Raw genomic sequence first — 16,576 nt, forward strand, 5'->3', positions numbered from 1 at the left:
AAAAGGACATAAATGTTTGTAACAACAGAGCACAACCTTCTATATTTGAATATCTTCTTATAGCATGTGTAAGTAAAGTTTTTCCTCTTAAGGACTAAAGTTTTAAGAGAAGACTGCTGTTCTTTGTTCCTGTATGTTTTATGAATTTAAAATATTTTTATAGAGTGTATAAGATGCTATTAAAATTATAGTAACTTTTGGCTTTTATTCCAAAGTATAATTATCTTTGATTACAGACTTCAGAAAAGGTAGTGTATGGAAGAGCTGTTTATCTCACAAAAAAATTTCACATAAGATTCTAGAGCTTACTTTCTAAAAATAAAGGCTGTTCTTTTTGAGGTAATTTAAATTTTTTTTTTTTTTTTTTAAGGACAACTGTCTTTGGTTTTGAAGAACAAATATTTTTCAGCATGGTTTGTTGTGAACACCCAGAACGTCTAGCAATATGATCATATCACTTCAATTCCTTTCTTAACCTCCCTCCCACTCCTTCAACCCCACCCCAAAGCAGATGCTCAGGAAATACAACAAAGGCACCATATCATGTTATCAGATTTCCTTTCTGTAGTTCTCTAGAGTGCCAGTATCTTGGGAAGATAGGACAATGTTAAATGTAGTTTTCAAGAAATCCATTTTATATCAAGAAAATTAAATATTAACAGAGAGGTTGATGACTTGAGTAGCTGGGTAGATGGTGGTGCTGTTTACTTCGATGCGGAGAATAGGGACTGGAGAGGGATACAAGTTTGGGGTGGGTGAGCAGGTTGAAGGGTTGATGAAGAATTCCGATTTAGACATGTTAACTTGGAGCTGCCTAGTAGACATTTTGGTGGAAATGTCCAGTTGATAGGATATGAAGGTCTGGAGTTCAGGAGAGTGTTTGAGGTAGAAATATAAGCATGGAAGTGTGTAGCATGAAGACATTATTTATATCCATTGGAATGCCTGAGGTCATCTGAGGAGAAGGTAGACAGCGAAGAGCCCCAAGGCCTGAAGAATATTTAGAGGTCATATAGAGGTGAAGCAGTCAATAAAGGAGCCTGACATAGATGATTGTTGAAATGGTATTAAAACCAGGAGAGAATAGATTGCAGAAACCAAGGGAGATGTTCCCAAAGAGAGCACGGTCAACTGTGTCTAATGCTGCTGAGCCTTGACTGAGAGGAAAACAGTGTTAAAAGTGTGGTGGCTAGCTTGCTTGTCCTTTCCTTCCTTCCTTCCTTCCTTCCTTCCTTCCTTCCTTCCTTCCTTCCTTCCTTCCTTCCTTCTTATTAGTATTCATTAACAAGTGGTTCTCAACTTAGATCTTATAGTTATTCATATTTGTAGCATGAACCAATGTTTCATCTCATTTTTATGTCAATTGAATATGCAAATTAACATATACTCTCAAATAACTTGGGGAATGTTGATTTCACCTTCTCTAAATAAGAGAAATTTGCAGAGAGAAAAAAATGACAATAAAAAACATTTCTCAAAAAGCCATCAAGTGTGCCAAATTAGTCTCAGAACAGAAATTTCAGGATGCTGGATAATTGGGAAGGGGATGTAATGTGGGAGGGAACCCATAGACACTTCTTTGTGTTTAATGTCTTTCTTTATCTGCATTGTGGATAAGTTGGTATTAATTATACCTGTCTGGACTATTTCATGAAAGAAAACACACGTATCTCTTGAGAAAGTCGTCAGAATTTGGTGACTCCAGTGACAGTGTTTCTTCACTTTCTTTTGTTATAGTTCAAGTAAAGCAGAGATTAGAAAGAGGTAAAATAAAAGCTCTTTGCTTCCTTTACTAGGAAATGTGGCTTATTACAGAAAGGTTTTATGATTAATTATGGAATTGCAGTATTATTTATGTAAACTTTATTCTGTGTGGTAAATAGTAAATAAGTGTATTACTATTGATAATATATGACCATTGTATATGTTTTTAAATAAAATTTTGAGCTCTAGGGGCGCCTGGGTGGCTCAGTCAGTTAAGCGTCTGCCTTCGGCTCAGGTCATGATCCCGAGTCCTGGGATCGAGCCCCGTTTCAGGCTCCCTGTTCAGAAGGGAGTCTGCTTCTCTCTGTCCCTCTCTGCCCCTCTCCCTGCTCATGCTCTCTCTCTTGCTCATTCTCTCTCAAATAGATAAATAAAATCTGAAAAAAAAAAATTGTTTTTGAGCTCTAGGCCCTTGGTTAGGTATTTTTCCTTCATAATTCTTTTCATGGGAAACTCAGAGTCTCATTATATTATTTGGATTTATGGTGCTTATTACACCATATAATTCTTTGTAAATGTAAGCATTACCTTTAATTTGAAGTAAAGGTGGGCGGATTTTATTTTATTGATTGAAGCAGTGTCAAAGACATTAGAAGGTAAACTGTTTACTTTTTTGTTCTCAAATGGATCCATTTTGAAGAAGGCAGAATTATCCTATTTTATTGATAGTGGCATAAACAGTAAAAGTTATTTTATACTGTTTTATAAATATGTTACCTAAAAATCAGTCATGAATTTAGGCTTATAGTTAATGCTATAGATATATTTCTATAGATTCAGTGTACATTTATTTTGCATAGTGAATTCTTAAACTATAGGAGCTCATTTTTTAAGAAACTGTTCAGGCAACCCTTTTATAAAGCAAATAACTTTTTGTAAGCTCAAATTTTTAGATTAGATTTTTCAAAGTAGTTAACATTGGGTACCCTTTATCATATTTGTCCTTGATTAATGGTGTGACGCTAGGGAAGTTAAGAAACCTCTCTGAGTTTCATCCTTCTTATCTTTAATTCCAGAATTAGGTTAGATAATCTCTGAGGTTCGGCCTTGAAATTCTGTGATGCTTATCTTAAAAATAACTGTACCAAACAGCATTTAAAAAAGTTGTTAAGGACTTGTGTATCCTTTAATGAAAGCAGTATTATTAGAACATTGGGAAAAATTAAAAAAAAAAAAGTGGGATCTCGGTAACATAGATTTGTCTATTGGGCAGACTACTTGGATAAGGCAGAGGAATCCACAGATCACCTGTCTCAACCTAAGGGGAAAAACATCTCCAGAAATAATGGGAAAGAGAGTACTGCTTTAGATGAGCTGTCTGATGGCTTTTTAACAACACTGTAGTAAAAAATATATAACATAAAATTTACCATCTTTTTTTATTTTTTAAAGAATTTTTTATTTATTCATTTAAGATAGAGAGATACAGAGAGAGAGCGAGCAGGAGCCGTGGGGAGAGGCAGAGGGAGAGGGAGAAGCAGGCTCCTCGCCCAGCAGGGAGCCCTATGCAGGGCTCGATCCCAGGACCCTGGGATCATGACCTGAGCCGAAGGCAGACAGTTAACCATGTGAGCCACCCAGGCGCCCCTAAAATTTACCATCTTAACCACTTTCAACGTACAGTTTAGTGGTTTAAATACATGTACATTGCTGTGCAACCATCACCAGGAGCCATCTTCATAATTCTTTTCATCTTGCTAAACTGAAACTCTACACCCATTAAACGGTAACTTCCCATCCTCCCCTCCCTTCAGCACCTGGAAACCACCATTCTACTTTCTGTCTGTATGATTTTGACTATTCTAGTACCTCACACACATGCAATCATATATTTGTCTTTTTGAGATTAGCTTATTTCACTTAGCATAATGTTATCAAGGTTCATCCATATTGTTGCAGAATTTCCTTCCTTTTTAAGGCTGAATAGTATTCCATTGTATGAATATATCATATTTTGGTTATCCATTCATCTGCCGATGGACACTTGGGTTGCTTCCATATTTTAGCTACTGTGAATAATGCTGCTATAAACATAGGCGTACATATATCTTCTCAAAACCCTGCTTTCAGTTCTTTTCAATATATAACCAGAAGTGGTATAATTGCTGGATCAGATGGTAATACTATTTTGAATTTTTTGAGGAACTGTCATGCTGTTTTGCTCAGTGGCTGTACCATTTTGCATTCCCACCAACAGTGTAGACGGGTTTTTAATGGGTATGAGATGGTATCTCTGACTTGCATTTCACTATGATTAATGCTTTTGGCCTTTCATATATCTGCTTTGGAGAAATGCCTATTCAAGTCCTCTGCACATTTTTGAGTTGGGTTGTTAATTTTGTTGTTGTTGCATTTTGGGAGTTCTTTATATATTCTAGACATTAATCCCTGAGCAGACATATGATTTGCAAGTATTTTCTTTCCTCCTGTGGGCTGCCTTTTTACTCAGTTGATACTGTCTTTTGATGAACAAAATTTTAAAATTTTTATGAAGTCCAATTTATCTATGTTTTCTTTTGTTACTTGTGCCTTTGGTATCATATCCAAGAAGTCATTGCCAAATCCAATGTTGTGAACCTTTCTTCCAAGAGTTTTATTGTTTTAGGTCTCACGTTTAGGTCCTTGGTCCATGTTGAGTTAACTTTTGTATAGGTAAGGGTCCAGCTTCATTCCTTTGCATGTGACTATTCAGCTTCTCCAGCACTTTTTGTGGTGGTTATTGAATACAGTGAGCAGAACAAGTAATCATGGTATGAGAGACCAACCCATGCCCTTCAGTGCTCAGTGCTTTTATAGATCACATTGTTCAAAGCATGATTCAAATAGAAAGAAAATTACTTTTAAACCATGTAAAATTACCTTGACTTTCTCATTTTAAGTAGCCCTCTATAAGCATATTAATTTTATTATTTCATTGAACTGCTTATTTGATTAACTAGTGACCTAAGTAAACATTTGTCAGGATATGTCTTCCCTGGAGATGTATTAAGCCCGGAGCATATGAGGCATCTTTTCCCCTTCAGTGTTAAGTTAGAGAAGTATTGTGGTGATGTTGTGATTACAATTGTCTAAGAACATTAAGAACCTTCGTCTGGATCTTTTGTAACCATAAAAGGCAATGTGTCATGCTTTCCTGTTTTGCATGGATGAGAAGGGAGTAAAAAACACCCAAAGAATTTTTATTGCATAGAAATATTTCCTTCCTAGCAGTGTGTGAAGCAAGAATGAGCCTCGAAAACAATCTTATATAGTGGTGGGAGAGGAAAGCAGGGAAGCCCAGTGCAGTCACCCCGACTCAGGGGCTGGTCCTGCCGCCCCGGGTTCCAGCCACATTCTCATCTCCCTGTGGGCGCGGCACTTTCTCCTGGCCACGGTGCCCTTCCATGCTCCTCACAGCCCTCGGAGGCAGGGAGGCCAACTAGGAGCTTCCTCTCCTCCAGAAGAGAAACTTGTCAAAAGTCTGTGGTACAGATAATTGGTGAAGACAGGCTCCAGCCAACTTCCCTAATTGCCAGTGTGTGGCGAAGCCCAGAGAAGTATCCATTGTGTTGAGATGTTTTCTGTGAGGCAAATTACTCAGTACAGAAAATGTTGCGTTTTGTGTCTCCAGTGGTAGCTTGAACATGGTAGACCATCACCACTACGTAAGGTTGGTGCGCCTGGATGGTGGATTCGAGAATAGCCTACAGTGGTTGTCACACTTCACACATCTTAAGAGCCCACATTTCCCACCAGCCTAATTTACCTTGGGCCCGCCCTCGTTTCTAATATTCTCCTACCCCTCTTTCTTTTGCTAGCATCTCCCTCATTTCATCCCTAAAACAATTTAGGTTGCTGAACAGAAATAAAACAGAAACAGAACAGAAACTTTTTAAAATTAAAAGAGACCCGTCATTTCTTCAGTCTGTGCCCCACACGTGCTTCATTCCCTGGGTGTGGAAATGATACTGCTACCGAAAAAGCACAGGGGTATGTTTTTATCAAATGCTCTTGTAACGATGTTTTTACATGCAGTTTCATTTTTAAACGGTTCTGTACTGTGTGTAAGAATCAAAGTACTAATACATAATATGTTCTGTGCTTTTTAGTAATGGGTTAATAGTAACACTGTGCAGACAACCTAGAGTTGTTCGTTTTCCTTGGAGGTGAGGAAACAAATATGGAGATAAAACAGTAATTTCATGACGTGGCTATGGCATATTGCTGTGGAGGGAAGGAAAATCCAGGCCATTCACTGTGATAGCCATGATGTGAAAGTGGGGAGCAGTCATTCTGCAGCTAGTGTGTCTTTCAGTTTGAGGTTAAAAGTGTTGCATTCCTGGGAAGATGCTACAGTGCATTCTCAGTACCATGCAAATAAATATGTGCTGCTAGATCTCTGATGTCGGGTTGAGGATTGGTATTGCATAGCCTTAAATGAAATGTTTTAAAGATAAAAGAGTGAAACGGGAAGAGTTTATACCATCTGAATTCTATCAGTGGTCAAGAACAGCAAGGGCTGTCAGATCACCCCTAGGTTCCAGTCCCAGCTTTATCACGGACTCTGACCCGGGGCAGGTATTTAGGTCATTTATGCCTTAGCATCCTCTTCACTAAAGTGAGTGCAGCACCCTTCTCAGGGTCCACTTGTAAGGTTGAAATAAAATAAGGCGTGTACCATTTCACCTAGTGCCTGGTGCGTGTAAAGGCTTCCAAGGCCTGAGGAATTTGATAGTTGTTATTTTTATGTAACCTTTAAAGGCTGTCAGAGGGGGCCCCTGGGTGGCTCAGTCGTTAAGCGTCTGCCTTTGGCTCGGGTCATGATCCCGGGGCCCTGGGATCGAGCCCCGCATCGGATCCCTGCTCAGCCGGGAGTCGGCTTGTCCCTCTCCCTCTGCCCCCCTGCTCTCTCTCTCTCTCAGTCTTTCTCAAATAAATGAATAAAATCTTTAAAAAAAATAAAGACTTTCAGAGTATTTTACTAATAGACTCGAAGCTTGATTAATCCAGCCAACATTACAGGAATATGTTTTGTCAAATGCTCTTTGAAAGGCATTTTTGCATGCAGTTTAATTTTTAGACAATTCTATACTATGTATAAGAATTAAAGTAGTAATATATAATATGTTTTGTGCTTTTTAGTAATGGGTTAATAGTAACACTGTGGAGACAACCCAGAGTTGGTTATTTTCTTTGTGAGCTCATCTGGACACATACCTCCTCAATCTTAAGTCATATCTTTACTCCTTTATAAAGCTTCTCCTCTTATCCTCAGTGCAAATTGATTCTTCCCTTTTCCGTGAAGGCCTCACTTTCCCCACTTCTTCCAATTCACTGAGAAAGTATTAAAACATAGTCATTTGTCCACTTGCATCATTGTCTTCAATAATCATTGCTCTCTCCACCCTAGGACTCATCCCTACCTTACCAGGCAGCCTCAGTACCTAGGACATGTCATTTCTCCATCCTCTGCCCTCGTCCTTACCAGTTTTGGTGTGTGAGATGAGGATGCCTTCATTGTTCTTCAGCCTGCTAGGCTCTTCCCACCTCCTTGTCTATTCTCCACCTTCCCCTTTCTGTGTACCTTGTGCTTCATCATCACTGCTCTGCGTCTAGGATCTCAGTACTCTCCTTGGTGTGCAGAGTCCTCAACTGCTGCTGCCTCTTGCGTCAGATCTGTGGAGCTGGATCTTTGCCTTGGACCATGCACTCCTAGACACTGCTGATTCCCTGCCCAGCTCGTCCCAGAGACCTGCTGTTTCAGGACCTCCTCCAGGGCCCTCCTAACCACGTGCTTGGTCCACTGTGATTGTCACAACATGCTTTTTGTCTTTTTGCAGTCTGATGATAGAATTTTTAGAAGAAAGTCCTAGAACCATACTGATTGGTCCACTACAAATCTGTGATTCTGACTTCATTTTAGACCTTTAGTATGGCTTAACAGTAATTTCTTACCAATTCTTTAGCACATTTTCTTTACTGACTAATAAATATTTTCTATTTTCCCTATGCTCCCAGTCCTAACTAGGCCCCCCTCCCTCTTGGGAGGTGATCGTCCCTCTGACTTTACTGAGATTGTTGATGTTTTCTGCTGCCGTGCATGTACTTGCATTGTCCCTGGGAAATTGATGAACAAAATGTTACAAAGCAGCACTGTGTCCCTGAGGTCTGATCATGTCTTTAAGTTACCAGATAGTAAGGAAAATTAGAAAGAGAGTGATACACACAGCCCATCCTCCCTTTCTCCGAATTGATAATGAAGGAGACACACCTACCTAATTTAAGTAAAACCTCATTGTTATGCACTTGGTTCTCACTCTAGATTTGGTTACCTTAAAGATGTCCTGCCTTTTCTTGTGGTGTAGGGTAGAGCAGGATGCAACTTGATGGGTAGCATGGCTGTCTTTTCCTTCTGATTCCAAAGCTGTGATAGCTGTTATTATGCACGTGAGTGATAGAGACGCACTGGCAGCCATTCAGAATTTTTATCCTTGTGCTGAAGAAAGATTTGGGGAGGGTCTAAAGGCAGAAGAGTAGTAGCAGTTATGAAATTGATTAGAGTAATAGGCCTGGAAAGGCCTCTCAGTAGGGTGTGTTAAGAGGGAAATCGGAGCTGGGCTTGGAGGGGAGAAACATCATGTGATGAGGTAGTGTGCAAAGAATGTCTCAGGGATGTAAGTGGTGATCTTGGCTGGAACAGCCTGAGAGCTAGCCTTGACTCTGTTGAGAGATTAGGGCCCAGGGCATTTCTCTAAAGTAAAATGTAAATATCAACCATCGTAGAAGCTTCTACATAGAATTTGCCCATCATTTTATTTTTGTGTTCAGTTGTATTTGAAAGTAGAACTTGGATGGGATCTATAACTCACATGATTCCTTTCCTACTTTCTGTAATTATGGCTCTTGAAGGAGCCAGTGGGTATGTGGAAGGGAAGAGTTTTATGCAAAAGCTCTTGGATGTCTCCATTGTGGGTAGTTTCCTGAAGAGGTAGTGTTGATGCCTTATACACATGCTGTCAGCATTTTAGTCCATTGCCAGAGAGAATAATCCTAGAGACTGATTCATTGGAGGAATCCAGGGGGCCAAGTTGTGGCCTCTGACAGGTCTGGGACAATAGTTTAGGGGCCATGGTCCACGGTCCCTGAAAACTTGGCCTGAGGAGCCCTTCCTTCTCACGGACCTAGAATACCAGGTAAAGAGAGAAACCTAAGGGAATCTTAAGCATTGCTGTTTTTGATGCTTTACCAGTCTCGTGTAATTTATTTAAAAGGACAAAGTGTGCATTCAGGCACACCCCAGTGTCACCTTATGTAGTGTAGTGTTAGAAGCAAATGAAACTAATTTCTTCTTTATTTTTATTAAAAAAAAATAAAAAGAAGATTGCTCTTACAGAATGAAGGATAATGTAGTAGAAACAATAAAAGGAAAGCATTTTTACAAGAAATAACACTTTTCAGCCCCTCTCCTTTGTGCATTTCCTAACTTGAATACTGCTTTTAAATGTCATTTATAATCAGACATAACATAAGGAATGTTTTAAATACCAAATTTCAGTTTGGGATGAATAGAACCTTATTTGTGTTGTGTCAACAAATACATAAATATAAATTGTTTTAAGGTGCATATTAAGCTTTATTGGGCAAAGAGATAAATATTTTGTCTCTGTTACTGCTTAACTCAAGCAACAGTAAATCTTTTAAGTCCACCAAAACATGAATCATTGCACAATGCATGGTACATTATAAGTGTATTCCCCAGAAGAGATTTATGCATCTGACTTTTATGGCACTGAATTTCAAAACCTCATAAAGAAGTCATTTTAGAGAAATGTCATGCTGACCTGTGCTGAGCGAGAGGTAAAATTTGCCCATGTGATCAACTTCATTCCAACTTGACTTGAAGAGTTATAGATATAGTTGAAAACTTGCATATTGCAGATACTCAGTAAATGTTTGTTAAATGAATATTGAACATTTTACTCGATTAGTGGTGTTAGTGGTTCCTCTAAAATTTGGAATTTGTAACCCCAGTGACTGAAACTTGATTTCTTATGTAGCATGCTATCAATCCTTCCTTTTGGGCTATCAAAGAGAACCTTACTGTTTCTAGGACATTACCATGGCATCATCACAAACTACTTGTGTTTGCTTTAAAAATTCATATCATGGCATCTTTAATATATGGCAGTTTTAATATTTTGGCATCTCCTACACATTGACTTATCAGGGAAGATTATGTCTTTATTTTACTTTAAATGAAGTACTGTTTTCAGAGATGATTTCCTTAAATCCATCTGCACTGAAAAAATGTAATTAATCTGACATTTTGTAAAGGTTTCATTGAATTATATTCTTGTCTTGTGCTGTACAAGGATAAGCACATATACATTTTCAACTAAGATTAACTTTAGGATGTGTTAAGGAAAAAAGATAGCAGTACATATTTTATGATCAATATATTTTAATTAGTCAATTTTCAAATGAGCGTGTCCATCTGTAAATTGTGGATAGGATATGTCCAAGTGCAGAGGGAAAAAAAAAGATTTAGAGCCTAGACAAATAGAAGAATTTTCAATCTGTGTAAAGCTCATGTCCAAGAATAGGCTGGTTGGTGTGTGACCCACCAGTGTACTAATACATTGACACAGTCCCCAAGTGCAGGGAAAAACTGGACTCCGGCTTGAAAACCCTTTTGAATTAAAAAAACAGGTGTTTGTTTTTGTTTCTGTTTTTTTTCTAATTAATTTATTTTATTATTTCTTAACCACAGTGAGTTTATTTAGACCCCAAAGGAAACATGCCTCAGTCTTGGAGGAGCTTATAGTTTTCACTTTACAGATGGACAAGTTTATCTATAAATACTTGTTTAATGCATGTGGACACCTGTTTCCAGGTTAAAAAAAATTCTTTTTTGAGTCCAGCATGGCATATAGTTACTTTCGTGGCTGAGTAAGGTATTCTTTTGCCTAAAGAAGGGAGAATGTTAAAATATGTTTTCAAGGGCCTTATCTATTTTTCTAGTACTATGATTCTATTATTTAACTACTCTACTATAAAACTTCACTTAGAAATAGCAATATAAGAACTTACTTAAGGTGTACTTTTCCCTCTTCAAATTAATAATTTGAAAAAGGTTCTTAAGCACAAGAATGCTCCTGAAAGTCTCCAATAGATGCATCTTCCTTGGTTCCAACATAGTTTCCCGAATTGTTTCTAATGGCTTCATATGTCTTCAAATATCTGTAAGAGTTCTCTTACCTTCTAAATTAGGAAAAAACAAATGTTTACCTTGACTTGGTTTTTCTCTGCTCTGCCACCATACTTCATCAGCCTCCTGATTTGTTTTTGTTTCAAGAATGCAGGGTGCCTGGGTGGCTCAGTCGTTAAGCGTCTGCCTTCGGCTCAGGTCATGATCCCAGAGTCCTGGGATCGAGTCCCACATCGGGCTCCCTGCTCGGCGGGAAGCCTGCTTCTCCCTCTCCCACTCCCCCTGCTTGTGTTCCTGCTCTCGCTCGCTCTCTGTCAAATAAATAAATAAAATCTTTAAAAAAAAAAAAAAAAAAAAAAAGAATGCAAAATTAATTTTAATATCCGTTTAAGCAAATCTTAATTAGCAGGGAAGCAACCCTGCTGTTAAGAAAAAACAACAACAACTATTCATATAATTCATTATAGTCTCTCTGCCTGTTAATTGTTTTCTTCTTTAGTGTGGATCAGCAGAAGCTGACTGTGTCAGTAGATGGTTTGGACCCTTTCCGTGAGGAGACTCTTTCAGTTCTAGGAAATTATATTTTTCCTTTGAAAATTTGCTCCATTACATTTTCTTTGTTCTCTTTCTTTAGAACTCCAATTTGTTTGATATTAGACTCTAGATTTGAATTTTTTCCTTTGTTTTCTTATACCTCCCCCTGGTCCTCTTTGCATTTTTGATTCTGCTCTCTGGAAGATTTCTTTGACTTTATCTTAAATTTTTCCATTGAATTTTAAAATTTTGCTATTATTTTTAATATGTTAATTTTTTTAATTTTAATATTTCTCTGTTTTCTTGGAATTTCTTCTTTTTAGTGTTGGAGGCTTTCCTCAAAAGTCTGGTGGTTCTTTTATATTTAGGAGTGAGATACTAAAAGTCTGGATAGAAGCTGTGTGTGTGTTTTTGTGTGTGTGATAGGGAGAGGGAGCAAGATTATGTGTTCGTGGGTTGTAGAGAGTGCTTGTCAACTGGGGGCCTAACTATAGGAAGATTAGGCAGTGAGCTGTCTTTCTCACTAGAAGATCCTCAACTGTCAGTATCAGTAGGTCTTTCCTGGGGGTGGATTTTAGAATTCTCCAGAGAATAAATTTTTGGTCTCTTGCCTGGGGATGGAGGGTGGAGTATAAGATATATAGGCCTGGCTGCTTACATTATATATACATATAAGATATATAGGCCTGGCTGCTTACATTCTAGGAGTGAATTTCTGGTTTGAGCTCTGTGATGTAAAGAGCTGGAACAACATAAGTCCCATCCTTACCACAAGAAAACAGCTGGACAGACAGATTTTTGTAAACTCATCAAAGAACTGAAGTCACAGAACAAAAGGCCATCCCCAAATCTGGAAAGAGACAGAGGCCCTCAGTGACATCCATGACATAAGCATTTGCTAACTTGAGACAGAATTGCTGGATGTTTGTAGGAGATTAAACTAGAAATTTTCATGAATTGCTGGAAGCCAAGGCTCTTGAGAACATTTCTGGGGCCCACTGTCATAGAAGGGGCGCTCACTCATTTATAAGCTTATACACACAAAGGCCCTGCCCCTGGCCTCAACTTCCACAGAACTGAGGACCTCTGTCTTACCCTTTGGGGTTTTCTCTGTGTGAAAAAGTGAATGGGAACTTACTTCTTATCCCTATCACCTCTGCAGTTTCATCTGTTATCTTAGCTAGAAGTCTCCATTGCAGTATATTATTACCTGAAAATAGCCCATGACAAAGGAAAATATACGGTAGATCTCTCTTTCTAAAAAATATATGACGTACATACACATAGATCATAGACTGTGTGAGATGTTTTTCTTCTATTTTAAAATTTTTCTATAGGGGCGCCTGGGTGGCTCAGTCGTTGGGCGTGTCTGCCTTCGGCTCAGGTCATTATCCCAGAATTCTGGGATCGAGCCCCACATCGGGCTCCCTGAGCAGCAGGAAGCCTGCTTCTCCCTCTCCCACTCCCCCTGCTTCTGTTCCCTCTTTTGCTGTGTCTCTGTCAAATAAATAAAATCTTTAAAAAAAAAAAAATGTTCTATAATGCTACAAATAAACGTTTAAGAGAATACAGCAAACGCAAGTATGTACCTGCAATTATTCACTGCTGCTTAAAAGATTCTCTTTTGTTTGTTTTCTTCCAGCTTGCTCTCATCTAGGTGTCTAGGGTAGTAAACATCTAGCATTCTAGTGGAACTTGCCATTTGGATGTATAACATGGTGACTGCAGTCATTCTTTATAGCGGGACCCCCGGGACTGCCTGAAAGCTCACTGTTGGGGTCCCCTGCCTCATCCTAGGGCTCTAACTTGAACTGCTCTGGAGTTGCAGGTGTGGATGAAGATGGCCCTTGGGCTTGTGCACTTATTCTGTTCTCCCAGGTGAGGAGACTTTTATGGAACAAGATGGTTATTGAATTCCCAGGAAATGCTGAGCTGCTCTCAACCTTGGTGGTACCTGGGGAGCTTTAAAAATTCCCAGTACATTAGGTTGCATTCCATACCAATTAAATCAGAATCTCTGGGGAGGGGACCCAGGCCTCTATAGTTTTTAAGACTCTCCAAATGATTATAGCTTACATGGCAAGTCACTGCTCTAAAGGACAAATTGAATGTTTTCATTCCTGTGTAGCCATCTGGATGTTCAGGGCTAACCTGAAAAATAATCTCTGTGCTTACTATAACCAAAATATGTACCTTGTGGGATTCTGTAGACACTTCATGCCCTGTGACTATCAGGGCACACTCGTGTGTGTGTGTGTATGTGTGTGCATCTGCCTTAATGGGACACATATTAAGCACTAAGGGGAAAGGCAGTCTTTTTCTTCTGTTTATCATTGTATCCCAGGTGTCTAGAATAGTCCCTGGTGTTCTAGTAGATTATCAAGAGATATTTGAGAAATTAATGAATTCAGCTCTTTTTACTGAAAACGGGCAATGACTATTCAATGGTCAAAACCTCATTCTGCATTCTTTGATTTTTAAAAACTCTCCCAGCCCCAGTGAGGAAAGACCTCTTCTTCATTCCTATAGTGTGTATATAGTGAATATCCATGGTTTGCACAGGCTTTGTGCCTAGAAAGTCATAAAGCTTGGAGAGCCAAACCTACGGAGAAATAACAAACGTCTCATTACAAAAGTGAAAACCACCTTACTCACTTTTCCGTTTCACACGTATCTTGCCCATCTCTGTCATCCAGTCCCTGTTGTTACTGCAGGAAGCCCTGAGATGAGTTTCACACATTCCCTGATACTGCTAAGTAGTTTTCAAGAACAACTTTAGGGCCTGATTTTCATTCTTTTCACAGTTAGATTTTTGGCCAGAGGCCAAATGATAGATTTCTCGGTATTATAACAGATGATGTAATCCACAGTTACATTTGAAGTTTACAGTAAACAACCTGATGAGAAAAAAATGGATATTTTTATTGTGTTTATAAAACAGACAAGGAAACACTTTTAATCACTTTGAGCAACTTGCTCAGGCTTACAACCAGTGTTAGCTCAGCTGGAACTTTGGTCTGGGTCCTCTGATTTCAAATCTGATGAGTGAGAAGGGTTAATATTCCACTTGTTATGTAATGGCACACTGGGTTGATTTTTTGCTTCATGCAGTGAAGTTAAATGCTGTTAAAAACTTTAGTCACAATAAATTAGTTTCAATGCCATTAATATTTATTTTAAAATTACTATCAGTTATCGTTGTTAAACTGGGTTTTTAAAATTTTGTTTTGTTTTGTTTTGTTTTTGAGGTGTGTGTGTGTGTGTGTGTGTGTGTGTGTGTGTGTGTGTGTAATGAGTTAGCATTGTTTTATAGAAAGATCTGGGGACTTGAAGGTGTGCTCCATGAATTGGCAGAGCTATAGATATTATACATTAGGCTGGGTTTTTCAGTCTCTAGTTTTCAAATAATCTTAGAATAATTTTCACATGTCTTTGTTAACAGGAATTATCCTTACAACTCCTTAACTCCTAATGTATGAGTAAAAGGTAGTAATCAAGAGATGGCCAAATGACAGAGTGCTTATATCCTGTACTCAGAACATAGGTCCTTGAGAAAAGTAAATTACCTCTTGTAATTTCTATTCCAGCTGTTATTTTCATGTCTTTATTGTCTTTCCTGTGGGTATCACCAATCAGAATATTTAATTTGGGGCTTGAAATAGATAGGTATGCTTCCAGCTCAGGGTCACTCCAAGGGGGCTATACTTCTTTAAGGTCTATTCTTTTTTTAAGATTTTATTTATTTATTTGACAGAGACACAGTGAGAGAGGGAACACAAGGAGTGGGAGAGGGAGAAGCAGGCTTCTCGCAGAGCAGGAAGCCCGATGTGGGGCTCGATCCCAGGACCTTGGGATCATGACCTGAGCTGAAGGCAGATACTTAACGATTGAGCCACTCAGGCGCCCCTTTAAGGTCTATTCTTTAGGATAGATTTATCTTCAGGTTTACCTCTGGACTTATTCATGCGTAAATTATATGTATATCCAACCAAAGGGCCCATGGCAGAGTAGAGTGATTTTCTTATCTGGAATTAGAGGACAAGTTTAAAGTTCAGATTTGCCATTTGCCATTAGCTTTCTGAACGTGTTTTCTCACCATGAAAATTAGGGTAGTACTTTTTATCTTTCTATTTTCCTGGGTTTTGGAAGACTCAAATGAGACATGTGTAAAACATATTCTTAACTGCCAAGTGCTATATAAATAATAGATATCATTGTTTTTTCATCAACCATAATGATAATATTATTTTCCTCATTCTTGAGCCTTTTTTTTTTTTAAGTAGGCTTCATGCCCAGAGTGGAGTCCAATGTGGGCCTTGAACTCATGACCCTGAGATCAAGACCTGAGCTGAGATCAAGAGTCGGACGCTTAACTGACTGAACCACCCAGGCTCCCCTCATTCTTGAGCCTTAATAATATATTTTCCCATTTTTTACTACTTTTATAAATTAATTTTCCAATTTCAGATTTTATGTAAAGATAGGAAAGTCAGTTTATTTTCGCATTACCTTTAACATCCATCAGAACCTTGTTTTCCAACCCTAAAACAATTAAAATGGAGCCTTATGCCAATCAGGACCTTGCTCTGATTAAAAAAGAAAAAAAAAATACTAGCTCCTTCAATACAGGGTCTTTTATCCAAATGGATACATGATGCTTATGTGTTACTGGCTCAGGGTTTCACAGTTTTCCATCGCAGAGGAAGGTCAGGGTGACTATCCTGGTAGGGGTGCGTGGGGCAGGGAGAGAAGGGTATTTAGATGATTGTAAGGATGGGAAAGAGTAGAAATCTCGGTTCCGTCTCTACTTGTGTATGGGCTGGATGATGTAGGAAAAGTCATTTCTCCCTTTGGGGCATATTTACCCATCTTTTGAAATTTGAAGATGTTAAAATTGGTGATCGCCAAAGCTCCTTTCAGCTTTAGACTTCATTGAGTCTGTGACTGAATATCAAGGGAAGGTGGGGGAATTGTAACCAAACTGAAAATAATAATAAACTTGGGGTAGTTTGCTTTCTCAGAATCAGGGAAATATGAAGATATAAAAGATAAAGAAATAGAAATATTTGATGTTTAGCACCATCCAAAAAT

General features: G+C 38.6%; 1 protein-coding gene across 2 annotated transcripts in view; it reads left to right on the forward strand.

Annotated features, from left to right (window-relative positions):
- BABAM2 (BRISC and BRCA1 A complex member 2) overlaps window positions 1-16,576 on the forward strand; it is a 392,539-nt gene that overhangs the window by 169,218 nt on the left and 206,745 nt on the right. The window lies entirely within an intron of this gene.

The sequence above is a fragment of the Halichoerus grypus genome, chromosome 10 (assembly GCF_964656455.1).
Source record: "Halichoerus grypus chromosome 10, mHalGry1.hap1.1, whole genome shotgun sequence".
Taxonomy (NCBI): domain Eukaryota; kingdom Metazoa; phylum Chordata; class Mammalia; order Carnivora; family Phocidae; genus Halichoerus; species Halichoerus grypus.